At 38.1% G+C, this 17,771-nt stretch overlaps 1 protein-coding gene across 3 annotated transcripts in view; it reads left to right on the top strand.

Annotated features, from left to right (window-relative positions):
- The first annotated feature begins 1,913 nt into the window (after window positions 1–1,913).
- Window positions 1,914–17,771, top strand: part of LOC127426367 (extracellular sulfatase Sulf-2-like) — a 69,536-nt gene continuing 53,678 nt past the window's right edge. For all 3 annotated transcript variants that reach the window (XM_051673139.1, XM_051673137.1, XM_051673138.1), the window contains exon 1: window positions 1,914–2,049. The gene's annotated coding sequence lies outside the window, so the exon portion shown is untranslated. The remainder of the gene's footprint in view (window positions 2,050–17,771) is intronic.

Genomic DNA, 17,771 nt, shown 5'->3' with positions numbered 1-17,771 from the left:
CCCTTAAATGCATACCTCTGGTCTTTAGAGTCCCGGGACCTCATTCCACCCTCTGTACCTCATCCATTTTTTGGAGTTGTGCCCACACCTCTTTAACATTCCTCAATATATCTCTTATAAATAGTGTAACACACATTTTTTATTGTATGTTTTATTTATAATGGTTTAAGTACCAAAAGTGTATAGGGTCTTTAGAGACCAGAGGTATGTAAGAGTGTTGATTTTTTTACCACTTCCATAAATTATTTATTTTTATTATTATTTCAGATCTATTTAAGTTTACTATCACAGGATATCTATTTCTTTGTTTATTACAAGAGAAATGAGTACTGTATTCATACAAATAAATACTATATCACATTTATTTTCTGTGCAACAATTAATTAACAACAATGGTGAATTATCAGTATTCCATATGCGTGTACACATACATATTATATATGTTATTTCTTACTCAGGGTGGCACTGATGTTTCAGTGATTGATTTGATTCACATTTTGACATTGCTAGCTGAAGTAGAAACAACATTGAAGTAACAACATAGCAAGTGTAACACATGAACAGCATGAAATGACTATTGTCATTTGGGTGTAGCCTACTACTGAAATAATGTAAGTTGTTCTTCTATTTAGACTCAGTAAGTGCCTGAGAAAATCTATATTTGTAACTTTGGTGTAGCTGATGTGTTTCTTATGTGTAGATTATGTGTTATGTGTAGCTCAATATGTGTTTGACAGCCAGTTGCGTCTAATGAAATTTCAGTGTGAAAATAATGAATCCTGTTCTAGATTTGTCCTGATTTGTTGCATAATCTCTTTGATTTATGAAAAAGAAAACATCAAAATATATCAAAATATATTTTATTTTATTATTTTCAAATTGTCTTGAAAGTATTTTGAAAATGTGACACTATCTGGGCATTTTGTACATCCATTTTTGATAGATATAAATGCCAGGTCTCTAAAGACCCGAATATGTACGTGCTTGGGAAGATTACCATGCATTTAAGGGTTAACTGTATTTTTTTTTTTTACAGGCAATAACAGTGAAAATGTTCAATTGTTTTTTTTTTTTTAAGCCAAGACTTTGATGTGTGTCTATGCAGAAAACTAACTTTAAAAAATAAACCTACCTTGAGAAGCATTCACTGGAGTAATAAGTGTAACAACTTGCCTCTGTCTTCCTTTCATATATTATTATATATCATTTATTTATTGTTTGTTTTAATTAATCCATTCATTCATCCATCCAACCTTTCCCTCAGTTCATCTGTATGCATCTGATTGAGTGTGCTCAGATGTGTGTCCTACACTTTTTTGTTATTCTTTCTTAGAGCCCTCGACTTTGTCAGTCGTGAACAGCCCTGTGCTCTCCAGTGCTTCTGATAGTTGCCAGCCCAATAAATACTGTCTCTGTACTTGCCGATCCAGTCCCCTGCCCTCCTCCTCCAAGATTGATCCCTTATCCCCACCCCTTCCTTTTTCTCCTCACTGCCAGTCTCGCAGCTTTAGAAGCCATCTGAATAGGTGAAGCTCTGGTGGCTCCAACAGATGGCCAGAACTGCCCTGATTCAGTCACACAGTTGCCGAATGAATACCAGTTCAGAGAGCCCAGAAAAAGTGGATAAACTGGGTTTGAGGGGAGCAAAAGTGAGATAGAGAGAGAGATAGAGTTTCCTCCATGTGTGTGGGAGAATACGGTAAAACAGGGACGTGTTAATATGCATGAGTGAGAGTGAGAAAGACAACGAGAGAGGGGAGTGGACGATATTGAATTGTAGATTGAGGGACTTCTTTCTCTCCCGCCCACTTTTATTTATCTGCTAAAGAACCACGCCTCCTTCCTTTCACCTCTCAGTGTGTCTATATCAGGGGACCGGTTATGAGAGAGCCCACTCGCACGGCTGGTGGAGGGGGAGCCCGATCAGATGTGGTCTGGCGTGGACCGAAAAGGTGACGGATCTTCATTCCCCTGAGTTTTATGCCTCATGTTGCTGTGATCTTTTTCTGAGAAGACTTCTGTGTGGTGGAAGAGGTGGGCATCAGTGAGGTATGCACTTTTGTCCCTAATTATTGCTTGGTACCAGCATCTCATTTGATTCACACTCAGTTCATCAGTAATGGAAAGGATGCGCAGGTACATTCCTCCATTGTTGATGAGGTTTGTTATGCCATCATGCTTCCCAGACTGTACACTGTAAACAGTGGTAACCTAAAATTGCTACTTGAAGGAGCTATTTCTACCTTATCTAACCCTTAAAATTAGTGTTGTTGGTGTAGCCTAATGTATTCATCATATTCATATTTATTATCATAATTTTTCTGTTAAATTAATTTTTCAGTGTAAGGAGCACAATTCTGTGTGCAATGTTTGTGTGACAGTCTCAGTCATCTTGATTTTGGACAATGATATCATCTGATGTTTTGTAGTCATTTTTCGTGAATGTTCATAAAACGCTTAAAGGAATATTCCAGGTTTAATACAAGTTAAGCTAAATCGACAGCATTTGTGGCATAATGTTGATCACCACAAAAATTAATTTTGACTCGTTTTCCTATTCAGTTAGCAAATATCGAGGTGACAATTAAACACTTAAAATGGTAGGGAATGGGGACAATGAAAGTATATGGGGCCAATTTTTGGAGTGTTTAAACACAGAAATGTGAAGCTTATCATTTTATAAAAGCACTTACGTTCATTCTTCTGTTAAAACTTGTGTATTATTTGAGCTGCAAAGTTGTTTAAATAATAATTTTTACAGCCGTTAAAAATGAAGTTGTAAAATTGGCAATAACATTACACAGAAAATGTTTGTAAGTGATTTTATCACACTAAAATCATGTTCACACTCATAACCTTTATGTCTTGTTTCTATACTTTTGAAACACTGAGTATTTTAATGTTAAGAAATTGGCCCCCATTCACTTCCATTGTAAGTGCCTCACTGTAACCTCAATTCTATTTTATTTTTTTAAAGAAAAGGAGGGACAAGTCGTAATAATTTTTTTGTGGTAATCAACATTATGCCACAAATGCTTTCAACTGAGCTTAACTTGTATTGAACCCAGAATATTCCTTTAAAAATGCAGCTCAGTCAGTTTTTTGCACACTGAAAAAAGTGGATAAGTGCAGTTGTTACTTTAAAGGAATATTCTGGGTTCAATACAAGTTAGGATCAATCAACAGCATTTGTGGCATAATGTTGATTATTACAAAAAATAATTATGACTTGTCCCTCCTTTTCGTAAAAAAAAAGAAGCAAAAATATGGGTTACATTGAGGCATTTATAATGAAAGTGAATGGGGGCCAATCCGTAAACATTAAAATACTCACTGTTTCAAAAGTATATCACAAGACATAAACAATATGTGTGTTAACATGATTTTAGTGTGATACAGTCTCTTACTAACCTTTTCTGTTTACCAAATTTATCCTTTGTTGTCATGACGACATAACACCGTAAAAACCCTAAAATGGCTGAAAAAATTACAATTTAAACAACTTTACAACTGATATAATACACAAGTTTTAATAGAAGAATTAATGTAAGTGCTTTTATACAACTAAAAGCTTCACATTTCTGCCTTTAAACCCTCCAGAAAATTGGCCCCATTCACTTCCATTGTAAGTGAAGAGTCAAAATTAATTTGTGTGGTACAACATTATACCACAAATGCTGTCATTTAAGCTTAGCACGTATTGAACCTGGAATATTCCTTTAAGGAATACTTTAATTGATGTAGCCTGATCAGTTAATTTTGATGTTACCAAATGAAGCACATTGTAGGTTATTTGACAGAACATTTTTACAGATTTATTATAAAGTGCATCAATGATAACTCATATAAAGCCCAAAGCTTTGCCACTGATAGATCCACAGAAGGTTATCTGTTGTGATTCAAACAGACTCGTTCCATTCATTAAGCCTTCTACAGGTTTGGTTTTGTTATCGTCATAGTCTTCAACATAGTCTTCTCCGAATCTTTATGTTGCTCTCGCCATAGGTATTATGCATCACACTTGTGTCCAACTGCATCTGACATGCAGCAATTCTGCATTTTCTTTGCTGAAAAGCTTCTCTCTGAGTCAAGTACATTGTTGGAAGTAAGTGATGTTTGGCGACGGTGGTCTAGAGATCCACATGGTTAAATATTCTTCAGCGAGCATGCTCTTGTGTTTGCCGTGTGAGGCAATGAGGTAATGACAAAGGTGATGGGGGCTGAGAAATCTGTGCCCTAGTCATTCATTATTTAATGTGCACTCTGCCTCCGCTCAGCCCCACATCAACTGGCCTCCTTTCTCTCTGCTGCTGTTTGAACCAGAGCTGTGATCAGATCCTACAACATTTAGTACATACACAGGCAAATTAATGGCTTGCTGCTTAGGGTCCTGAGACAGTTACATACAGACATCAGCCCTGTAGGTTTAAGCAACATGGCTGCACACATACACATACTTATAGAGGCTGCCAATATGTTCTCTTTTCTTTCAAAGATTTCTTAAAGTAGTTCAGCAGTAACTTTGGAGCTGAGTGAAACTGGTCATCTGGGACCTCATTCTGACAGCGAAAAAAAAAGAAAAAAGAATTTGATCTAAATTTCCTAATTCCTGAGTGGGAGCTATTTAGGGTTAATTTGCATACATATGTCCATTACTCAATAGGGTTCTCATATCCTGTGATGATTTAATCTAATTAACAGGCTAGAGACCACACATTTTAGGGGATTCTTTGTCTATATTTAAAAATGCATGTCTAAGTGGGTGTTTTAGGAGTTTTAGAGAGAAAGACCAAATAAAATGACAGATTTCTCTGCTGAAAAGACCATCTTATACCAGTAGGAATTCAACATGGTCACATGGGAAGTCGGAATGTTGTTTCCGAATGTTACAGTACCATGACATTGACCCCATTATGCCAAGTTACTAACAAGTGTAATCTCCATTCAGACATTTTTGCACCATTTTAAGTGTGTTTACCTTCTCTTGTGACATGATTAATAGCACGTTGTGTCAGCTGTGTGAGAACTGTGTTCTCTTCCTGCGTTGATACCAGGAAGTACAGTAATTGCAGTTGTATAATCATTGATGAGCGTGATTCGGAGGTTACATTTTCCCTCTAAGATACATTTGTTCTCCACTGATGGTTAGGTTTAGGTTTGGGGGTAGAGTTAAAAAAACTGTATACTTCACTGTATAAAATACTTCACTGTATAACACAATTTACACATAGAAACTCACCCCTCTGTGGACATTTCACACGGAAACTGAAGCTCACATGTGCCCTTACGTTCAAAAACACTTCCCCCTTTGGCACTGGGAGCAGTGTTTTGCATTTCGGTAAGCACAGACCGAGTTAAGCTCAACAGACTGTTTCCGAATTCTCTGTGATATCAGTCTGAGATTTCCTTGCTGGTCCATGCTGATTTATGCTGGTTGATGTATGTTGTGCGGTAGTTTCAAAAATTCTGTGCAAAGTGCCAACTTGTAATTAGCTGATTGGACCTCCATCCAAAATCACCTAATCACAGAGAAGGTGAGTTTGACTGGTACCCTTTAAGAAAAGAGTAACTCTAAACAGTCATTTGACTAGTACTGTAAAATACAAGCATTTCATTAGAGAGCATGCCAGGTTTGGAACTAACTAACCCAAACCCCAAACCCCTAACCCTAACTGAAACTGGAGATTTAACTGCTTTCAAAGTTTTGGTCAAATGAGACTAGTAGATCAATAAGCACAAGATTTAAATGAAATCACAATAGTCTCAGAAGTGTTAAATAAATCATAATTTTTTATGACAAGCAGTGAACAGTATAGTGGTAAGCTACAAACTTAAAAACATAGTTCACCCCAAAATGAAAAGTCTATCATCTACCCTAATTTTGTTCATATGACTTTCTTTCTTCCATGAAACACAAAAGAAGATGTTAGGCAAAAAGTGTTTGGGACTGACAGCTTCAGTCACCATTCACTTCATTGCATCTTTTTTTCACACAATGAACGTAAATTCCACACAGCCGCAATTTTGTACTTGATAATTTTGAGTTAGTAGTACTTGAAGCCAAAGTTTAAAAAACATACACTCACTTAGCACTTTATTAGGAACACCTGTACACCTACTTATTCATGTGATTATCTAATCAGCCAATTGTGTGAGCACAGTGCAATGCGTAAAATCATGCAAATTCATTTCAGGATCAGGATTTCAGTTAATGTTCACATCAACCATCAGAATAGGGGAAACATTTTTATCTCAGTGATTTTGATCGTGGCATGATTGTTGGTGCCAGAGGGGCTGGTTTGAGTATTTCTGTAACTGCTGGTCTCCTGGTATTTTCACGCACAACAGTCTCAAGAGTTTACTCAGAATGGTGCCAAAAACAAAAAACATCCAGTGAGTGGCAGTTCTTCGGATGGAAACTCCTTGTTGAGGAGAGAGGTCAATGGAGAATGACCAGACTGGTTTGAGCTGACGGAAAGGCTACGGTAACTCAGGTAACCACTCTGTAAAATTGTAGTGAGCAGAATAGCATTTTAGAATGCATAACAGGTCGAACCTTGTGGGGGATGGGATACAACAGCAGAAGACGTCGGGCACTGTATTAGGACCATAGTGTTCCTAATAAAGTGCTCAATGAGTGTATATTTGAGTTATGATTCCAAAATGTGACATTTCAAGTACTGTTTAACCCTTTCCAGCCAGAGCGTTCAAATTTGGAACAATTATTCCCATGGTTCCCGTCTCAGTATCTTCGCCGTCCAATCAAAGATTTTATTTCTGAAAACTGCCAGATACTCATGACAATATAAGCTAAAAGCACATATGACTGGTTAAGGGGTTACTGGGCGTGAATAATAAATGTATCGTCATCAGCATCATCCTCCATTTGCCTGAGCAGAACCAGAGAGGATACGCCGGGAAATTACCTCCTGTGTTGGACTTACTGCTTCAAATTGAAAACTGAGGCGATCTTTTGAGGTAAGACAAGTTATTTAAAATGTGTTGTCAATATTGTCTATTGAAAGTCAAAACGTTTTAGTTACGAAACATTTATTTGTAGGAGTAACGCTAGTTATTCCTCTATTTTTAAGCAAATTTCTGTGAAACTTGCTAAATAAACATTAGCTAGCAATACTATGTACATTTTTAACTAAATATCAATAACTGTTTTGGCCAATTTTGTCGCTTGTGGAAGATAGTCAAACCTTTTTAGTTATGAAGCATTTATTTGTCAGAGTAGCGCTAGCTAGTTTTTTTCTGGAAAAATTGACGTGACCGTCATTGGCGAGCTTCTTTTTATATCAACCTTTTTTTGGCAGTTTCTGTGAAACTTGCTAAATAAACATTAGCTAGCAATACTATGTACATTTTTAACTAAAATCAATATATTGCCAATTTTGTCGCTTGTGAAAAATCCGCCTGAAGTAATGTGAGGCAGAGAGCAGACGCTGTTCAGACCTACCTGGAAACTGGCCTGATAGTTAGATAAGTTATCTAGCTTTGTTGATTTTCGCATGTAATAAAAAAATAAATAAAAAATTGTATATATCTTTCTATAATTTTGTAGATAGCCTTACCCATCCATCACACAGACATGATTTTAGATTGTGTGTTGCTTCCTGTTCACAAGGAAAGTGTGAGAGGGCTGTCTGCAGTTGGACATTCTGCTTAGTCTGCAAGCCTTTGGTGACTATTCAGTGTATGAATTTGTGAAGAACACATTGCTGGCTACCAATTGTTGTACTTTTTTTTTTCTGTTGTAGAGACTGATAGAGACTATGGCTCCCTGCTCAGCACCCTCAAGAGGAGGAGGCAGCTGACTGCTGATGAGCTAACGTTCATAGCAGAGGAGGACATGGCTCATGAGGGCATGAGCACACAGGAGGAAGATCTGCTGGACCAGGAACTACTGCAGGAAGACCCGGACCACGAGGAGATGGAGGATGAGATAGAACCTGATCCCCAGCCAAGACCATCAACTGGGTATGTTTGAATGTGTATGTATTGTTTGTTTCTATTTCTCATATGACTGATACTCACAGTAACACTAACACTGTTACTCTTATTATTTTGGGTATGGCTAGCCATTCTCGCACAGGTCCCAAGTCAGCTAGAAAGCGTAAACGCTTCCCTGACTCTGTTTCTTATCCCTCATACTCTGACATCGATTCACAGGCACCAAAACCTCTCCCATTTAAGCCTAGCCGTCCATTCGGTATTGACTTAGGTAGCGTGCGTCAGGCTGTGTGGTCAACCTCCAATATGGTGTTGCGAGAAATTGACTTTTACATGCTGTTTTTTACTCAGGCTGTAGTTGTTGAGATATGCAGCTTTACAAACTGTCAGGGGTGGGAGCTCGTCCTAAACTGTCTGTCATATTCCAGCTACCAAGGAGCTTGGATGGAGGTGACCCCCGATGAATTTTACAAATTTCTTGGGTTGTTCATTTACATGGGGTTTTCAATTCTCCCTGATTCCCATCGGCATTGGGGAACCAAGTCACTTCAGGGATCGTGGGCGAGGGGATTTATGTCGCGTGACCGCTACAAGGCTCTTTTAGCAGCTCTACGTGTTGTAGACCCTACCACAGAGGATAATCAGGATCGCCTTAGGAAGTTGCGTTATCTTATGGACCACCTCAAACAAAAATGCCAGCAGCTCTTTCAGCCTAACCAAAATCTCGCAATAGATGAACGTATGGTCAAGTCTAAAGCTCGGTCAGAATTTAAACAATACATGAAGGGCAAGCCTACTCGGTGGGGTTTTAAATGATGGGTAATTGCAACATCAGACTCGGGGTATACTCTCGACTTTAATGTTTACACAGGTAGTCATGATGGGCGTGTCACTGACTTGGCCACCAAAGTAGTTGAATTATTACTGCCGCCATTCAAAGACCAGGGCCACAATGTTTGGTTTGACAACTTTTACACATCCCCAGCTCTTATGGTTAAGTTGTCAGAAATGGGAACTAATGCCTGTGGGACATGCAGGGGGAATCGTAAACTGTTCCCTGCAGAATTTAGAGATATCAAAAGATGGGAATGCAAGACAGCCCGTGGGGATATGAGGTGGTATAGGATTGAGGGGAATATATTTGTAATTCAGTGGAAAGACACGCGTGCAGTTACATGCCTCTCCAATTTACACAATGCGAATGGCTCAACCGAAATTACTAGGTTTGTAAAAAATGATGGCGACTGGACAAAAGAAGTAGCCCTCCAGCCCACTGTCATCAGCGATTATAACAAAAACATGGGCGGTGTTAATAGGTCAGACCAAATGATAAAAACTTACGACATCCTACAAAAAACTCAGAAGTGGTGGAAGACTCTTTTTCCACTTCATAGACATTGCCGTTGTCAATATTTTCATATTGTTTAAGGAATGGCAACACATTCATGTGGCACCAGGGGATAAGCGTAGACCGGTGAACTTAACCCAGATAGAATTCAGAGAAAACCTGGATCGTCAGCTGGGAGGTATCAATATTCATGCAAGTTTCCCTTTGCATACACTAAAGCCTGTAGTCCCTCCTTCGTCATCACTCCACACAGCCCATGTCCCTAAATTTGAAGAGTCCTCTAAGAGGTGTTGGCTATGCTATCGGAAAAGTAGGACTGAATATAAAACTAAAGTAGCTTGTTGCGTGCCGGAATGTAATGGCAAAAGACTTTGTTTGGTTCGTGATAGGAATCGTTTTCAGTCTTGGCACTCAGCTGAGTGTGACCAGTTTCGCAAAGAGGCCTAGGTTGGGCTGTGTTTAATGGTGTTGTTGTCCTCCCCCTCCCTTCTTTTCTCCATCTCTTCTCTCCACAGGTATTGCAGTTGTTGAGTATTTATGAATTTATATATATTCTGTTCCTGCACTCTTTATTAAAAATGTCTTTACCGTAGATAGTTCGAAAGTTTGATTTTGTATGTTTTGCTGTGTAATTCATGTGTAATTCTAATGTTCAAATTAAATAAAGTGTGTGTTTTATTGAACACATAAAATTTATATTTCAGTGTTTGTGTCCTTCAATTTCAGATGCAATCTCAATTTATTATTACAGGTGCTCAAAAGGAGTATTTGAGGAGTGGTCATGTGAAATGTATCTTAACATTCTAAATGTTTGTTTAATTCAGTTTTCCCACTAATCACTTGAATGGTCATAACTTTTAAACAATAGATTATATTTCTAATTTGTCTGCTATTCTGCGTTGCCCACAAAATGTTGTATATTTCATACTCTCTAAGTTTCCCTCTAGCTTGTAATTAAAATGGTTGAAAATGCAGTTATCTGATGAAGTATGGTGGCCGGAGAAGATTTTGTAAAAATTGCTGTGTGAAATCTTATTGATAAAGGATGATTAGCCTTAAATAATCATACATATATTTATATCATTTGAAAGCCCTAGTTCTTCTCTTCAATATGGTATATACAGTTCAGGTGTGTGATGTTATATGAATATGAATGTTATATGAATATGGATATGAATATCATACCAATATCATGGCACAGAATGGAATTTTCGGAATTTTGGGCTCAGGCTTTAAAGGGTTAACTAGGACAACTTAAATGTTTTTATTAATGAAAGGGTTTAGAGAGCAACGGAAACTTTTGTATTATTAACAATTTTTATTGATTCTATGCAGCAAATCAAATAGACACAACAGAAAATGTTGAATCAAACCACATGAAATCACAACTTTTCCCCCTGAACATTAACCCCCCCCGCCCCCCACCCGACAAAAACAAGCACCCCAGTGGTTAAAAGCCAACTGACAAAGACACACAAATAGACAATAAAATAGCAGAAAATATTTAGAAACATAAAAAAAAAAGTCTCTCTCTGCTGCCCCTCCCCGAGAACCTTCCAAAAAGGCTAAATAGCTGCCCCATTTCCTGATGTACAAATCCAGGTTGCCTAGCCTTCTACATTCCATCTCCTCAAATGCCACTACCCTGCCCAACTTGGTGCACCACTCACGAAATGAGGGCACATCAGTTGACTTCCATCCCCTGAGGATTACCTGTCTGCCAATCATCACGCTGGTTAGGACCCAGCTTTTTATATATTTATCACCTATATTCAGGACCGCCCCATCACACAAAATACACAGTTTGGGGCAAAATGAAAATTGAGTGTCCACTACGTCACACATAAAGCTCTGAACCCTCAACCAAAATCCTTGGATCTTAACACATCCCCAAAAAACATGGGTTGTGTCCCCGTCTTCTGATTGGCATCACCAGCACGTGGGAGTGTCTTTAAGACCGAGCCTATACAATCTAGAGGGGGTCCAGTAGAATCGATGCAAAATCAAAATTGCATCAGACGCACCCTTGCATCTCTAGATGTAGACTTAACGTTTTTTAGAATCCTAGCCCACACTCCCTCCTCCAATACCAAGTTTAAATCTTTCTCCCGTAATGTCTTGAGAGAAGAGGAAGCTCCATCCCCCAGATTCTGAACTAACAGGGAGTAATACACTGATGCCTCATGACCTTTTCCAAAGGCAGTAATCACCACTTCCAGAGCATCTGCCAATTTAGGGGGGTGTATGCTACCCCAAAAATAGTACAGAGCAGGTGGTGCAGCTGTAAATACCTAAAGAACTGAGATCTAGGAATCCTAAAATGTTGAACCATATTTTCAAAAGATCTCAGCACTCCACTCTCATATAGGTCACCGAGCGTATTAACCTCCCTCTCAATCCACTCTGACTAGCAGAAAGGGGACTTATTAATACGTAATTTTGGGTTCAGCCATATGCTTGAGGCAACATTTAAATAAATGTCCACTTTTGTCCATACCGCATGCAAATGCGAGATAACGGGGTGTGACTTAACTTCTCCGGTTAGTTTAATAGAAAGGCTTTGCAATGGCAAAATAGGGGCAAGAACTTTCTGTTCGATACATAAAAAGGGAGGGGCTCTCTCAGGTGGAAGTGACCAATGAGCCAAATGTCTGAGACTGAATGCATAATAATAAAACAAAATCTTGGGTAGACCTAGCCCACCTTTGTCAATCGGCCTATGTAACTTATTGAAATGTAATCTGGGACACTTACCATTCCAAATGAAGGACTTCACTATACTATTAAATTGCTTGAAATAAGAGAGGGGGACATCTACATCTTTATGTGTCTCCCTCAGCGGATCGCCGAGCTGGGACCCTGTGAGCTCGCTTGATTTCCAGCTCATGGCCTGTTATGTCAAGCAGATTCGGAAAGAACCCGTCTAGGAATTCCACCATATTCTGACCCTCTGCTCCCTCAGGAATTCCAACAATTCGGACATTGTTCCGCCGACTAAGATTTTCCATATCCAAATTCGCTTTGGTCGCTAGCAGATTAGCAGCTAATTCTCTCTCTGATGACTCCAGATAATCAATCCGTTCCTCGACATCCCCCGCTCTTGTAACCATCTCAGTGAATTTCGTTTCCATGGCAGTGATCGATCGATGTATTGCAGAAAGATCCTCCAAGTCAACAACAACCTTCGTCAGCATTGCCGATACGTTCAGCAATTCTCGCCGAATCTCTTTCACCTCTCTGGCCAAACTGACTCCCTGGTCCGAGGCCTCCGAGTGTCAGGTGTCAGCTTGAGCATGTAAGTGTCTTTTAATGTCTCCAGAGCCTGAGGATTTTGAATTCTTTGACATGTTTTCTTTCTAGAACAGTTATGGATCAGGGTGTATCAAATCTCACTGGTTTATATCATTAAAAGTATCAAAACTAGCAAAGTGCACAGAGCTCACCGTTCACACGTCTGAACCTCACATGGCGTCACGTGACTCTCCAGAGCAACATAACTTAATTAAAACTAGCAATAATAGTCAAAAATGAAGCTTAATTTGAGTAAACTATTTTTTTTTAAATTTGCGTATTACTATTAGTATTCACAGTGTGCTTGTATGTTCCACAGAAGAAAAAAACAAAACATCTGAGTCATTATATCAAAGACTCTGGATACTAGTCAGTTCCAGCCCTCAGCAGTTCTCTCTGAAACACAGGATCTCATATTTATGAGTTGCTGAGGGCAAAGCAAGGCCTGATATGAATCTAAAGTATCATTTGAAGAGCTACGTGCCCACTGTCTTAAATGTTAATGGATGACTGGAAGGCTTTGATGGATGATTTGAAGCACAGCATCTCTGGTGGAGCCCTATGAGGCAGAGAGTGATCTGAATGCATTACTACAAATACTGTGCCATGATACTGCAGGTGTCCAGCAGAGGTCTGTAATTACGTCCAGCAAAGTACACGGAAAGCATCAATCTTAGATCAGAATCAGAATTTCTAATCAAAAGTTTTTTAGTGGTTTCAGTTAACTTAAAGATCAAATGTATTTTTACCCCAACTAATCAGATAAATGGTGAATGTTTTCATCTGCCTTAAGTCAGAAGTCGCATAATGTCAGATTATGTACTGCACTGGATGAAGAACGCAGTTCTCAGCTGGTAAAAAGTAAGTTCTTTTGGTATGCAGTATGAATACATTTGGGACATACTTCATCTGGGAACATGGGCATTGACATGTGACCAAAATGACAAATATGTTCTCACATTTGGATTCTAAATGTGAGACAATATTTGATTTCAGCGCTTTGTTAATGATTTGATTTGAGGATGAATTTCAGTCTGTTCACGCAAAGTTATTGTAGGCTATAGAATATAGTGCACGAGTCATTTCAATTCATTCATTTTTCTGTGGTTTTATGGTGTTTTTTGTCCTTTTGTAGTTTGAGAGACTGGAGTCACTGTCCACTTTCATTAAATGGCAAATTAACTCTGTGAAGTCTTAAAAAATCATCTTTTGTATTACACGGAAAAAAGAAAGTCAGAGTGGTTTGGTGCAACATTAGGGTGAGTAAATAATGACAGAATTTAAATTTTGGGGTGAACTGTCCCTTTAACATTCACCAGTGTAATAAATCTGTCTTGTTTCATATAACATTCACTTTAGATAAAAGCATCTGGTAAATGTAAATAAACCCTCTATATTACAACAACAGTAAGTGGCCCACTAGTGCCCTTATGAAATGAGTAGCCTATATTGGATATAGATGTAGGTGTTTAGGTTTCAGGCGCCCTTGTGACAATCACTGGGACTAATTAGGGGCTGCACATCCGGAAACTAGACCTTAAGTACTTATGGACAATTTTGACATATTTTTCAAGATTTTTATTTGGAACTCAGTTTCTTTTGAGACATTGTTTGTATATGTCTGTGTCTTTTGGTCATTTTTGAAATGGCATTTCTTCACCTTATTTTTGCCCTTTTCTTCAACCACACACTCAAGGTTCTCCGAACCAAGTTTTATGGTGTCTCACTTAGACTTCAGCCCACATCTACCCGTTACTCTATCTCATTTTCCCCCCTTCTTTTTCCATGTCTATCCCTTGCTCCCTGCGGAGCTTAGCAGACTTTGTGGCTGCTTATTAACTTTTATGAAATTATAGATTTCTGAAATTGGATTTTCCCAGCTCACAAAAGAAAGCAGATTAGCTGGCTACTTTTTCCATGCACTAGAGTTTTTGGCCTGAAATTCAACTTATGTATTTCAATATGGCCCATTAGTTTGGATGGCAGGTTTATCTGTCACTTTCCAAAAGTTTTTTTTTTTCTTATTTAGAATCAAATCACAGCCTTGAAGCCTTAGTTTAGCTGAAAAAAGATTTAACTGAAAATGAAAGTTCACATGCATTAAAGGACATTAAACAATTTTAACAAACATGCCTAATGATTAAAAAGATACAAAATAGCTTTTCAGAAACCATAAGAAGTCAGGGTTTAATAAGAAGCTCTTGGAATCGATTAAAAAAGATTTGGACCAGACTGAATCAAACAAACATGGCCAAAGGGCCAGTCTGCACCAGAACTGATCTGAGAGCACAGGGGAAAGATAAAGACACATATATGAAAAAAAAAGCTCTTTGTCTTAACTTGATTCAATCACGGACAGTGGTTCCACGTGTTTGAAATGAGTTTTCTTAACTTAAAATTACTATGTAATCTTAACACAAACACTTTGTGTAGAAAGAACCTAATTGAATAGGGCAAACCCAACAAAATTAGATGTGTCAATTTAACTCAAATATCTTTCTTTTATTTCTTTATGTAGCCACTAGTGCAAGTGAAGGTTAGCCTGCTAAATACTTGCTAGTTGGAAGCATTACAGAGTGAAGTTTAGTAATTTTGCTATGGTTAGCACAACAATTACTCAATAAAGCAAGCAATCAATTTCTTGTGTGACATCTACCTTTCCTCATGGTTAGCTCCACTCTTCTAAATCTTCTAAAAAATTAAACACTAACAAGTATCCCCCTTTATATTCATCTAGCACAAAAACACAAAATAAACTTTTCATTTTTTAAATTTCAAATGTACTCTCCCATACAAAGCATGCTGGGAAATGGAAATCCCCTGCCCAGTTTCATCAGTTCTACATTAACACCACAAAAAATATGTAGTCCCCACTCAAATGGATTAAGTAAACTTCCATTTTACAGATTTTGTGACAAAATGTTCTAGAATTGTGTTGTATAGTTTCGAGTGTACTAACTTCTCATAAATTAGAAGTAATGAGTTGGTGATGTGCATGTTCATGAAACTTAAACATTAAAATAAAGATTAAGCTGACATTGAAATTGTTTTTGGTCCCTTTTCCCAGATTACACTGTAAAAAGTGGTAACCTCTTACCTCAAGGAGCTATTTCTACTCGATCTAACCCTTGAAATTCACTTTTGCTAGGTGAGCTATGTATTCAGGTTGATTCAGACATGTTAAATAATATTTTTGAATTAAACCAATTACTTTAGATGTTACAACATGAAGCACATTTTTCAGATTTACATTTGTTTCAGTGTGGCATGATCCCTCCAATACTGGATAAATGTGTTTTTCTGTCAAAAAATATGCAAAACATTCCCATTTTGTACTTGCTATTGCTAGTCAGAGCAGAGGAGAGCAGTTTATTTCCTAAAAGTTAATTTTGTCAAATTGCTCGAGCACACTAGTACATGAATGCCTTCAAAGCTAAAAGACATGGACTAAAATCCACAAAAGTCCTATTTTGATTCTTTAAGTTCTCGGGTTCAAATACTATTTTTTTTTAAAAAGATTTTATATAGTTATGTACCTACACTCACAGAGCACTTTATTAGAAACACCTATACACCTACGATTACCTAATCAGCCAGTCGTGTGGCAGCAGTGCAATGCATAAAATCATGCAGATATGGGTCAGGAGCTTCAGTTAATATACACATCAACCTTGGGTCCTGGGTAGCTCAGCGAGTATTGACGCTGACTACCACACCTGGAGTCGCGAGTTTGAATCCAGGGCATGCTGAGTGACTCCAGCCAGGTCTCCTAAGCAACCAAATTGGCCCGGTTGCTAGGGAGGGTACAGTCACATGGGGTAACCTCCTCGTGATCGCTATAATGTGTGGTTCTCACTCTCGGTGGGGCACGTGGTGAGTTGTTCGTGGATGCCGCGGAGAATAGCGTGGGCCTCCACACATGCTACGTCTCCGCTGTAATGTGCTCAACAAGCCACGTGATAAGATGTGTGGATTGTCGGTCTCAGATGCAGAGGCAACTGAGATTTGTCCTCCGCCACCCGGATTGAGGCAAGTCACTACGTCACCATGAGGACTTAGAGCGCATTGGGAATTGGGCATTCCGAATTAGGGAGAAAAAACACATCAATCAGAATGGGAAAAAAATTTGATCTCAGTGATTTCGACCGTGGCATGATTGTTTGTGCCAGATGGGCTGGTTTGAGTATATCTGTAACTGATGATCTTCTGGGATTTTTATGCACAACAGTCTCTAGAGTTTACTCAGAATGGTGCCAAAAACAAACAACATCCAGCAAGTGGCAGTTCTGCGGACAGAAATGCCTTGTTGATGAGAGAGGTCAATGGAGAATGACCAGACTGGTTTGAGTTGACAGAAAGGCTGCAGTAACTCAGATAACCACTCTGTACAATTGTAGTGAACAGAATAGCATTTCAGAATGCATAACATGTTGAAGACCATGTCTGGCACTTTATTACGATCATGTGTTCGTTCCTAATAGAGTGTTCAGTGAGTCTATATAGTTTAATATACAGTACACTGTAAAAAAAAAAATCCTGTTGTTTTTACCAAAAAACCAAAAAAACAAACAAAAAAAAATTGGCAGCTGTGGTTGCCAGAGTTATTATGTAAAAAAATACAGTAAAAATGTAAACAACTATAGTGAACAACCTGTAAATTTTACAGTTAAAAACAGTTTTTACTGTATATTTTACGGTGCAGTACCCTCATTTATATTTTTAAGTGATATATTTAATATATTAACCTTCTGAAACTGTAAAAATCTACTTTTCACTTTATAATGTATTGTTAATTACCATAGTAATTAAAGAAGGGCACATGATGACATGAAGTTCATCAATAGTGGCCCTTTCAAGAGCAATGACCAATAAACATGTAGAGACAGTGCTCAGTGTCACACACAAACACTAAACACCATCAGGGTAACACATGTGAAATTAAAACAATGCAATAAACGTCAACTAAACTACATCAAATATAACAAAGAACACCCCAAAGTACATAACTGATATTAAAAATAAGAAGAAACATAACTATTCCCATAAAATATAATGAAATGTAATGGGTCATGCAGGGATTCTGGGAATGCCCGATTACTTTTTTTTACCATAATTTTAACAATAATTTACTGTAAAAAGTACATGTACTCTCTTGTTAAACATAATATAAATTCTT

This window comes from Myxocyprinus asiaticus, chromosome 35, assembly GCF_019703515.2.
Source record: "Myxocyprinus asiaticus isolate MX2 ecotype Aquarium Trade chromosome 35, UBuf_Myxa_2, whole genome shotgun sequence".
Taxonomy (NCBI): Eukaryota; Metazoa; Chordata; class Actinopteri; order Cypriniformes; family Catostomidae; genus Myxocyprinus; species Myxocyprinus asiaticus.
The sequence above is the reverse complement of the archived record's forward strand: the minus strand, read 5'-3'. Positions and strand labels throughout refer to the sequence as shown.